Below are 9,976 nucleotides of genomic sequence, written 5' to 3' on the forward strand. Positions count from 1 at the left end.
AAGTCGTCCATAGTTCGAAAGTGTACACGGCTTTCGGTGACAAAGTAATAACGTCAGACCAGGCCAGGGGAACTTTTTTTTGTAGAGCTGAGGGACAGGCAAACGTATCGTCCATAATTTTTGCCGATTGGAGCCGGAAGGTGGCGACGTATTAGGTCTATATATTCGGAAAGCCAGGAAAGTTCTCTATAAGTCGTTTATAGTTCAAAAGTGTACACGGCTTTCGGGGACATATTAATATGCGTTAGCCCCGGCAAGGGGACCGTATTTTTGTAGAGCTGCTTGTACAGGCAAACGTGCAGTTTATAATTTTTCCGAACGTGTTCCGGAAGGTGTCGACGCATTAAGCCTATATATTCGGAGAACCAGGAAAGTTCTCTATAAGTCGTTTATAGTTCGAAAGTGTACACGGCTGTCGGTGACAAAGTAATAACGTCAGACCAGGCCAGGGGAACTTTTTTTTGTAGAGCCACGGTACAGGCAAACATATCGTTTATAATTGTTCCGACCGTGTTCTGGAAGGTGGCGACGCATTAAGCCTATATATTTGGAAAACCAGGCAAGTTCTCTATAAGTCGTCCATAGTTCAAAAGTGTACAAGGCTTCGGGAACATAGTTATATGCGTTAGACCCGGCCAGGGGACCGTATTTTTGTAGAGCCGTGGAACAGGCAAACGTATCGTCCATAATTTTGGCCAATTGGAGTCAGAAGGTGGCGACCCATTAAGCCTATACATTCGGAAAACCAGGCAAGTTCTCTATAAGTCGTCAATAGTTCAAAAGTGTACAAGGCTTCGGGAACATAGTTATATGCGTCAGATCAGGCCAGAGGACCTTTTTTTTTGTAGAACTGCAATACAGGCAAACGTATCGTTTATAATTGTTCCGACCGTGTTCCGGAAGGTGGCGACGTAAAAAGTGTATATATTCGGAATGCCAGGAAAATGTTCTATAAGTCGATTATAGTCCATAAGTGTACGCGGCTTTCGGGGACATATTAATATTCGTTAGACCCGGCAAGGGGACCGTATTTTTGTAGAGCTGCTTGTACAGGCAAACGTGCAGTTTATAATTTTTCCGAACGTGTTCCGGAAGGTGGCGACGCAATAAGCTTATATATTTGGAAAACCAGGCAAGTTCTCTATAAGTCGTCCATAGTTCAAAAGTGTACACGGCTTTCGGGTACATATTAATATGCGTTAGACCCGGCAAGGGGACCGTATTTTTATAGAGCCGCGGAACAGGCAAACGTATCGTTTATAATTGTTGCGACCGTGTCCGGGAAAGTGGCGACGTATAAGGTGTATATATTCGGAAAGCCAGGAAAATTTGCTATAAGTCCTTTATAGTTCATAAGTGTACACGACTTTCGGTGACTTAGTGATATGCGTTAGACCAGGCCAGGGGATCGTTATTTTGTAGATCTGCTTGTACAGGCAGACGCGCCGTTTATAATTTTTCCGACCGTGTTCCGGAAGGTGGCGACGCATTAAGCATATATATTTGGAAAACCAGGCAAGTTCCTTATAAGTCGTCCATAGTTCGAAAGTGTACACGGCTTTCGGTGACAAAGTAATAACGTCAGACCAGGCCAGGGGAACTTTTTTTTGTAGAGCTGAGGGACAGGCAAACGTATCGTCCATAATTTTTGCCGATTGGAGCCGGAAGGTGGCGACGTATTAGGTCTATATATTCGGAAAGCCAGGAAAGTTCTCTATAAGTCGTTTATAGTTCAAAAGTGTACACGGCTTTCGGGGACATATTAATATGCGTTAGCCCCGGCAAGGGGACCGTATTTTTGTAGAGCTGCTTGTACAGGCAAACGTGCAGTTTATAATTTTTCCGAACGTGTTCCGGAAGGTGTCGACGCATTAAGCCTATATATTCGGAGAACCAGGAAAGTTCTCTATAAGTCGTTTATAGTTCAAAAGTGTACACGGCTTTCGGGGACATATTAATATGCGTTAGACCCGGCAAGGGGACCGTATTTTTGTAGAGCTGCTTGTACAGGCAAACGTGCAGTTTATAATTTTTCCGAACGTGTTCCGGAAGGTGTCGACGCATTAAGCCTATATATTCGGAGAACCAGGCAAGTTCTCTATAAGTCGTCCATAGTTCATAAGTGTACACAACTTTCGGGGACATAGTGATATGTGTCAGACGAGCCCAGGGGATCGTTATTTTGTAGATCTGCGTGTACAGGCAAACGTATCGTTTATAATTGTTCCGACCGTGTTCCGGAAAGTGGCGACGTATAAGGTGTGTATATACGAAAAGCCAGGAAAACTTGCTATAAGTCGTTTATAGTTCATAAGTGTACACGGCTTTCGGTGACATAGTAATATGCGTCAGACCAGGCCAGTGGACCATTTTTTTGTAGAGCCGCTTGTACAGGCAAAGGCGCTGTTTATAATTTTTCCGAACGTGTTCCGGAAGGTGGCGACGCATTAAACATATATATTCGAAAGCCAGAAAAATTCTCCATAAGTCGTCCATAGTTCAAAATAGTACACGGCTTTCGGGGACATATTAATATGCGTTAGACCCGGCCAGGGGACCGTATTTTTGTAGAACCGCAGTACAGGCAAACGTGCAGTTTATAATTTTTCCGACCGTGTTCTGGAAGATGGCGACGTATTAGGTCTATATATTCGGAGAACCAGGCAAGTTCTCTATAAGTCTTCCATAGTTCAAAAGTGAACAAGGCTTCGGGGACATAGTTATATGCGTCAGATCAGCCCAGGAGATCGTTATTTTGTAGATCTGCTTGTACAGGCAAACGCGCCGTTTAAAATTTGTCCGACCGTGTTCCGGAAGGTGTCGACGCATTAAGCCTATATATTCGGAGAACCAGGCAAGTTCTCTATAAGTCGTCCATAGTTCATAAGTGTACACAACTTTCGGGGACATAGTGATATGTGTCAGACGAGCCCAGGGGATCGTTATTTTGTAGATCTGCGTGTACAGGCAAACGTATCGTTTAAAATTGGTCTGACCGTGTTCCGGAAAGTGGCGACGTATAAGGTGTGTATATACGAAAAGCCAGGAAAACTTGCTATAAGTCGTTTATAGTTCATAAGTGTACACGGCTTTCGGTGACATAGTAATATGCGTCAGACCAGGCCAGTGGACCTTTTTTTTGTAGAGCCGCTTGTACAGGCAAAGGCGCTGTTTATAATTTTTCCGAACGTGTTACGGAAGGTGGCGACGCATTAAACATATATATTCGAAAGCCAGAAAAATTCTCCATAAGTCGTCCATAGTACAAAATAGTACACGGCTTTCGGGGACATGTTAATATGCGTTAGACCCGGCAAGGGGACCGTATTTTTGTAGAGCCGCGGGACAGGCAAACGTATCGTCCATAATTTTAGCCGATTGGAGCCGGAAGGTGGCGACGTATTAGGTCTATATATTCGGAAAGCCGGGAAAGTTCTCTATAAGTCGTTTTTAGTTCATAAGTGTACACAACTTTCGGGGACATAGTGATATGCGTAGTCAGACGAGCCCAGGGGATCGTTATTTTGTAGATCTGCTTGTACAGGCAACCGTATCGTTTATAATTGTGCCGACCGTGTTCCGGAAAGTGGCGACGTATAAGGTGTATATATACGGAAAGCCAGGAAAACTTGCTATAAGTCGTTTATAGTTCAAAAGTGTACACGGCTTTCGGTGACATAGTAATATGCGTCAGACCAGGCCAGGGGATCGTTATTTTGTAGATCTGCTTGTACAGGCAAACGCGCCGTTTATAATTTTTCCGACCGTGTTCCGGAAGGGGGCGACGCATTAAGCCTATACATTCGGAAAACCAGGCAAGTTCTCTATAAGTCGTCCATAGTTCAAAAGTGTACAAGGCTTCGGGAACGTAGTTATATGCGTCAGATCAGCCCAGGTGACCGTTTTTTTGTAGAGCTGCTTGTACAGGCATACGTGCAGTTTATAATTTGTCCGACCGTGTTCCGGAAGGTGTCGACGCATTAAGCCTATATATTCGAAAGCCAGAAAAATTCTCCATAAGTCGTCCATAGTTCAAAAATGTACACAGCTTTCGGTGACATAGTAATATGCGTCAGACCAGGCCAGGGGACCTTTTTTTTTGTAGAGCCGCGGGACAGGCCAACGTATCATCCACAATTTTTGCCGATTGGAGCCGGAAGGTGGCGACGTATTAGGTCTATATATTCGGAAAGCCAGGAAAGTTTGCTATAAGTCGTTTATAGTTCATAAGTGTAAACGGCTTTCGGTGACATAGTAATATGCGTCAGACCAGGCCAGTGGACCTTTTTTTTGTAGATCTGCTTGTACAGGCAAAGGCGCTGTTTATAATTTTTCCGAACGTGTTCCGGAAGGTGGCGACGCATTAAACATATTTATTCGAAAGCCAGAAATATTCTTCATAAGTCGTCCATAGTTCAAAATAGTACACGGCTTTCGGTGACATAGTTATATGCGTCAGACCAGGCCAGTGGACCGTTTTTTTGTAGAGCCGCTTGTACAGGCAAACGCGCTGTTTATAATTTTTCCGACCGTGTTCCGGAAGGTGGCGACGCTTTAAGCCTTTAAATTCGGAAAACAAGGCAAGTTCTCTATAAGTCGTCCAAAGTTCAAAAGTGTACACGGCTTTTGGGGACATAGTAATATGCGTCAGACGAGCCCAGGGGATCGTTATTTTGTTGATCTGATTGTACAGGCATACGTGCAGTTTATAATTTTTCCGACCGTGTTCCGGAAGGTGGCGACGCATTAAGCATATATATTAGGAAAGCCAGGAAAATTCTCCATAAGTCGTCCATAGTTCAAAATAAGACACGTCTTTCGGTGACATAGTTATAACGTCAGACCAGGCCGTAGGAACTTTTTTTTGTAGAACCGCAGTACATGCCTGTATCGTTAATAATTTTTCCGATCGTGTTTTGGAAGGTGGCGACGTATTAGGTCTATATATTCGGAAAGCCAGGAAAATGTTCTATAAGTCGTTTATAGTTCAAAAGTGTACACGGCTTTCGGTGACATAGTAACATGCGTCAGACCAGGGCAGGGCACCTTTTTTTTGTAGAGCCACGGTACAGGCAAACATATCGTTTATAATTGTTCCGACCGTGTTCTGGAAGGTGGCGACGCATTAAGCCTATATATTTGGAAAACCAGGCAGGTTCTCTATAAGTCGTCCATAGTTCGAAAGTGTACACGGCTTTCGGGGACATATTAATATGCGTTAGACCCGGCCAGGGGACCGTATTTTTGTAGAACCGCAGTACAGGCAAACGTGCAGTTTATAATTTTTCCGACCGTGTTCTGGAAGGTGGCGACGTATTAGGTCTATATATTCGGAAAGCCAGGAAAATGTTCTATAAGCCGTTTATAGTTCATAAGTGTACACAGCTTTCGGGGACATATTAATATGCGTTAGACCCGGCCAGGGGACCTTATTTTTGTAGAGCCGTGGAACAGGCAAACGTATCGTCCATAATTTATGCCGATTGGAGCCGGAAGGTGGCGATGTATAAGGTGTATATATACGGAAAGCCAGGAAAATTTGCTATAAGTCGTTTATAGTTCATAAGTGTACACGGCTTTCGGTGACATAGTAATATGCGTCAGACCAGGCCAGTGGACCTTTTTTTTGTAGAGCCGCTTGTACAGGCAAAGGCGCTGTTTATAATTTTTCCGAACGTGTTACGGAAGGTAACGACGCATTAAACATATATATTCGAAAGCCAGAAAAATTCTCCATAAGTCGTCCATAGTACAAAATAGTACACGGCTTTCGGGGACATATTAATATGCGTTAGACCCGGCCAGGGGACCGTATTTTTGTAGATTTGCTTGTACAGGCAAACGCGCCGTTTATAATTTTTCCGACCGCGTTCCGGAAGGTGGCGACGCATTAAGCCTATATATTCGGAAAACCAGGCAAGTTCTCTATAAGTCGTCCATAGTACAAAAGTGTACAAGGCTTCGGGGACATAGTTATATGCGTCAGATCAGCCCAGGTGACCGTTTTTTTGTAGAGCTGCTTGTACAGGCATACGGGCAGTTTATAATTTGTCCGACCGTGTTCCGGAAGGTGTCGACGCATTAAGCCTATATATTCGGAGAACCATGCAAGTTCTCTATAAGTCGTCCATAGTTCAAAAGTGTACAAGGCTTCGGGGACATATTTATATGCGTCAGATCAGCCCAGGTGACCGTTTTTTTGTAGAGCCTTGGAACAGGCAAACGTATCGTCCATAATTTATGCCGATTGGAGCCGGAAGGTGGCGACGCATTAAGCCTATACATTCGGAAAACCAGACAAGTTCTCTATAAGTCGTCCATAGTTCAAAAGTGTACAAGGCTTCGGGAACGTAGTTATATGCGTCAGATCAGCCCAGGTGACCGTTTTTTTGTAGAGCTGCTTGTACAGGCATACGTGCAGTTTATAATTTGTCCGACCGTGTTCCGGAAGGTGTCGACGCATTAAGCCTATATATTTGAAAGCCAGAAAAATTCTCCATAAGTCGTCCATAGTTCAAAAATGTACACAGCTTTCGGTGACATAGTAATATGCGTCAGACCAGGCCAGGGGACCTTTTTTTTTGTAGAGCCGCGGGACAGGCCAACGTATCATCCATAATTTTTGCCGATTGGAGCCGGAAGGTGGCGACGTATTAGGTCTATATATTCGGAAAGCTAGGAAAGTTTGCTATAAGTCGTTTATAGTTCATAAGTGTACACGGCTTTCGGTGACATAGTAATATGCGTCAGACCAGGCCAGTGGACCTTTTTTTTGTAGATCTGCTTGTACAGGCAAAGGCGCTGTTTATAATTTTTCCGAACGTGTTCCGGAAGGTGGCGACGCATTAAACATATTTATTCGAAAGCCAGAAATATTCTCCATAAGTCGTCCATAGTTCAAAATAGTACACGGCTTTCGGTGACATAGTAATATGCGTCAGACCAGGCCAGTGGACCGTTTTTTTGTAGAGCCGCTTGTACAGGCAAACGCGCTGTTTATAATTTTTCCGACCGTATTCCGGAAGGTGGCGACGCTTTAAGCCTTTAAATTCGGAAAACAAGGCAAGTTCTCTATAAGTCGTCCAAAGTTCAAAAGTGTACACGGCTTTTGGGGACATAGTAATATGCGTCAGACGAGCCCAGGGGATCGTTATTTTGTTGATCTGATTGTACAGGCATACGTGCAGTTTATAATTTTTCCGACCGTGTTCCGGAAGGTGGCGACGCATTAAGCATATATATTAGGAAAGCCAGGAAAATTCTCCATAAGTCGTCCATAGTTCAAAATAAGACACGTCTTTCGGTGACATAGTTATAACGTCAGACCAGGCCGTAGGAACTTTTTTTTGTAGAACTGCAGTACAGGTAAACGTATCGTTAATAATTTTTCCGATCGTGTTTTGGAAGGTGGCGACGTATTAGGTCTATATATTCGGAAAGCCAGGAAAATGTTCTATAAGTCGTTTATAGTTTAAAAGTGTACACGGCTTTCGGTGACATAGTAACATGCGTCAGACCAGGCCAGGGGACCGTTATTTTGTAGATCTGCTTGTACAGGCAAACGCGCCGATTATAATTTTTCCGACCGTGTTTCGGAAGGTGGCGACGCATTAAGCCTATATATTCGGAAAACAAGGCAAGTTCTCTATAAGTCATCCATAGTACAAAAGTGTACACGGCTTTCGGTGACATAGTAATATGCGTCAGACCAGGCCAGTGGACCTTTTTTTTGTAGAGCCGCTTGTACAGGCAAAGGCGCTGTTTATAATTTTTCCGAACGTGTTACGGAAGGTGGCGACGCATTAAACATATATATTCGAAAGCCAGAAAAATTCTCCATAAGTCGTCCATAGTACAAAATAGTACACGGCTTTCGGGGACATATTAATATGCATTAGACCCGGCCAGGGGACCGTATTTTTGTAGATCTGCTTGTACAGGCAAACGCGCCGTTTATAATTTTTCCGACCGTGTTCCGGAAGGTGGCGACGCATTAAGCCTATATATTCGGAAAACCAGGCAAGTTCTCTATAAGTCGTCCATAGTACAAAAGTGTACAAGGCTTCGGGGACATAGTTATATGCGTCAGATCAGCCCAGGTGACCGTTTTTTTGTAGAGCTGCTTGTACAGGCATACGGGCAGTTTATAATTTGTCCGACCGTGTTCCGGAAGGTGTCGACGCATTAAGCCTATATATTCGGAGAACCAGGCAAGTTCTCTATAAGTCGTCCATAGTTCAAAAGTGTACAAGGCTTCGGGGACATATTTATATGCGTCAGATCAGCCCAGGTGACCGTTTTTTTGTAGAGCCGTGGAACAGGCAAACGTATCGTCCATAATTTATGCCGATTGGAGCCGGAAGGTGGCGACGCATTAAGCCTTTACATTCGGAAAACCAGGCAAGTTCTCTATAAGTCGTCCATAGTTCAAAAGTGTACAAGGCTTCGGGAACGTAGTTATATGCGTCAGATCAGCCCAGGTGACCGTTTTTTTGTAGAGCTGCTTGTACAGGCATACGTGCAGTTTATAATTTGTCCGACCGTGTTCCGGAAGGTGTCGACGCATTAAGCCTATATATTCGAAAGCCAGAAAAATTCTCCATAAGTCGTCCATAGTTCAAAAATGTACACAGCTTTCGGTGACATAGTAATATGCGTCAGACCAGGCCAGGGGACCTTTTTTTTTGTAGAGCCGCGGGACAGGCCAACGTATCATCCATAATTTTTGCCGATTGGAGCCGGAAGGTGGCGACGTATTAGGTCTATATATTCGGAAAGCCAGGAAAGTTTGCTATAAGTCGTTTATAGTTCATAAGTGTACACGGCTTTCGGTGACATAGTAATATGCGTCAGACCAGGCCAGTGGACCTTTTTTTTGTAGATCTGCTTGTACAGGCAAAGGCGCTGTTTATAATTTTTCCGAACGTGTTCCGGAAGGTGGCGACGCATTAAACATATTTATTCGAAAGCCAGAAATATTCTCCATAAGTCTTCCATAGTTCAAAATAGTACACGGCTTTCGGTGACATAGTAATATGCGTCAGACCAGGCCAGTGGACCGTTTTTTTGTAGAGCCGCTTGTACAAGCAAACGCGCTGTTTATAATTTTTCCGACCGGGTTCCGGAAGGTGGCGACGCTTTAAGCCTTTAAATTCGGAAAACAAGGCAAGTTCTCTATAAGTCGTCCATAGTTCAAAAGTGTACAAGGCTTCGGGGACATAGTTATATGCGTCAGATCAGCCCAGGTGACCGTTTTTTTGTAGAGCTGCTTGTACAGGCAAACGCGTCGTTTAAAATTTGTCTGACCGTGTTCCGGAAGGTGTCGACGCATTAAGCCTATATATTCGGAGAACCAGGCAAGTTCTCTATAAGTCTTCCATAGTTCAAAAGTGTACAAGGCTTCGGGGACATAGTTATATGCGTCAGATCAGCCCAGGAGATCGTTATTTTGTAGATCTGCTTGTACAGGCAAACGCGCCGTTTAAAATTTGTCCGACCGTGTTCCGGAAGGTGTCGACGCATTGAGCCTATATATTTGGAGAACCAGGCAAGTTCTCTATAAGTCGTCCATAGTTCATAAGTGTACACAACTTTCGGGGACATAGTGATATGTGTCAGACGAGCCCAGGGGATCGTTATTTTGTAGATCTGCGTGTACAGGCAAACGTATCGTTTATAATTGTTCCGACCGTGTTCCGGAAGGTGGCGACGTATTAGGTCTATATATTCGGAAAGCCAGGAAAGTTTGCTATAAGTCGTTTATAGTTCAAAATAAGACACGTCTTTCAGTGACATAATTATAACGTCAGACCAGGCCGTAGGAACTTTTTTTTGTAGAACTGCAGTACAGGCAAACGTATCGTTAATAATTTTTTCGATCGTGTTTTGGAAGGTGGCGACGTATTAGGTCTATATATTCGGAAAGCCAGGAAAATGTTCTATAAGTCGTTTATAGTTCAAAAGTGTACACGGCTTT

The sequence above is a fragment of the Metopolophium dirhodum genome, chromosome 1 (assembly GCF_019925205.1).
Source record: "Metopolophium dirhodum isolate CAU chromosome 1, ASM1992520v1, whole genome shotgun sequence".
NCBI lineage: Eukaryota > Metazoa > Arthropoda > Insecta > Hemiptera > Aphididae > Metopolophium > Metopolophium dirhodum.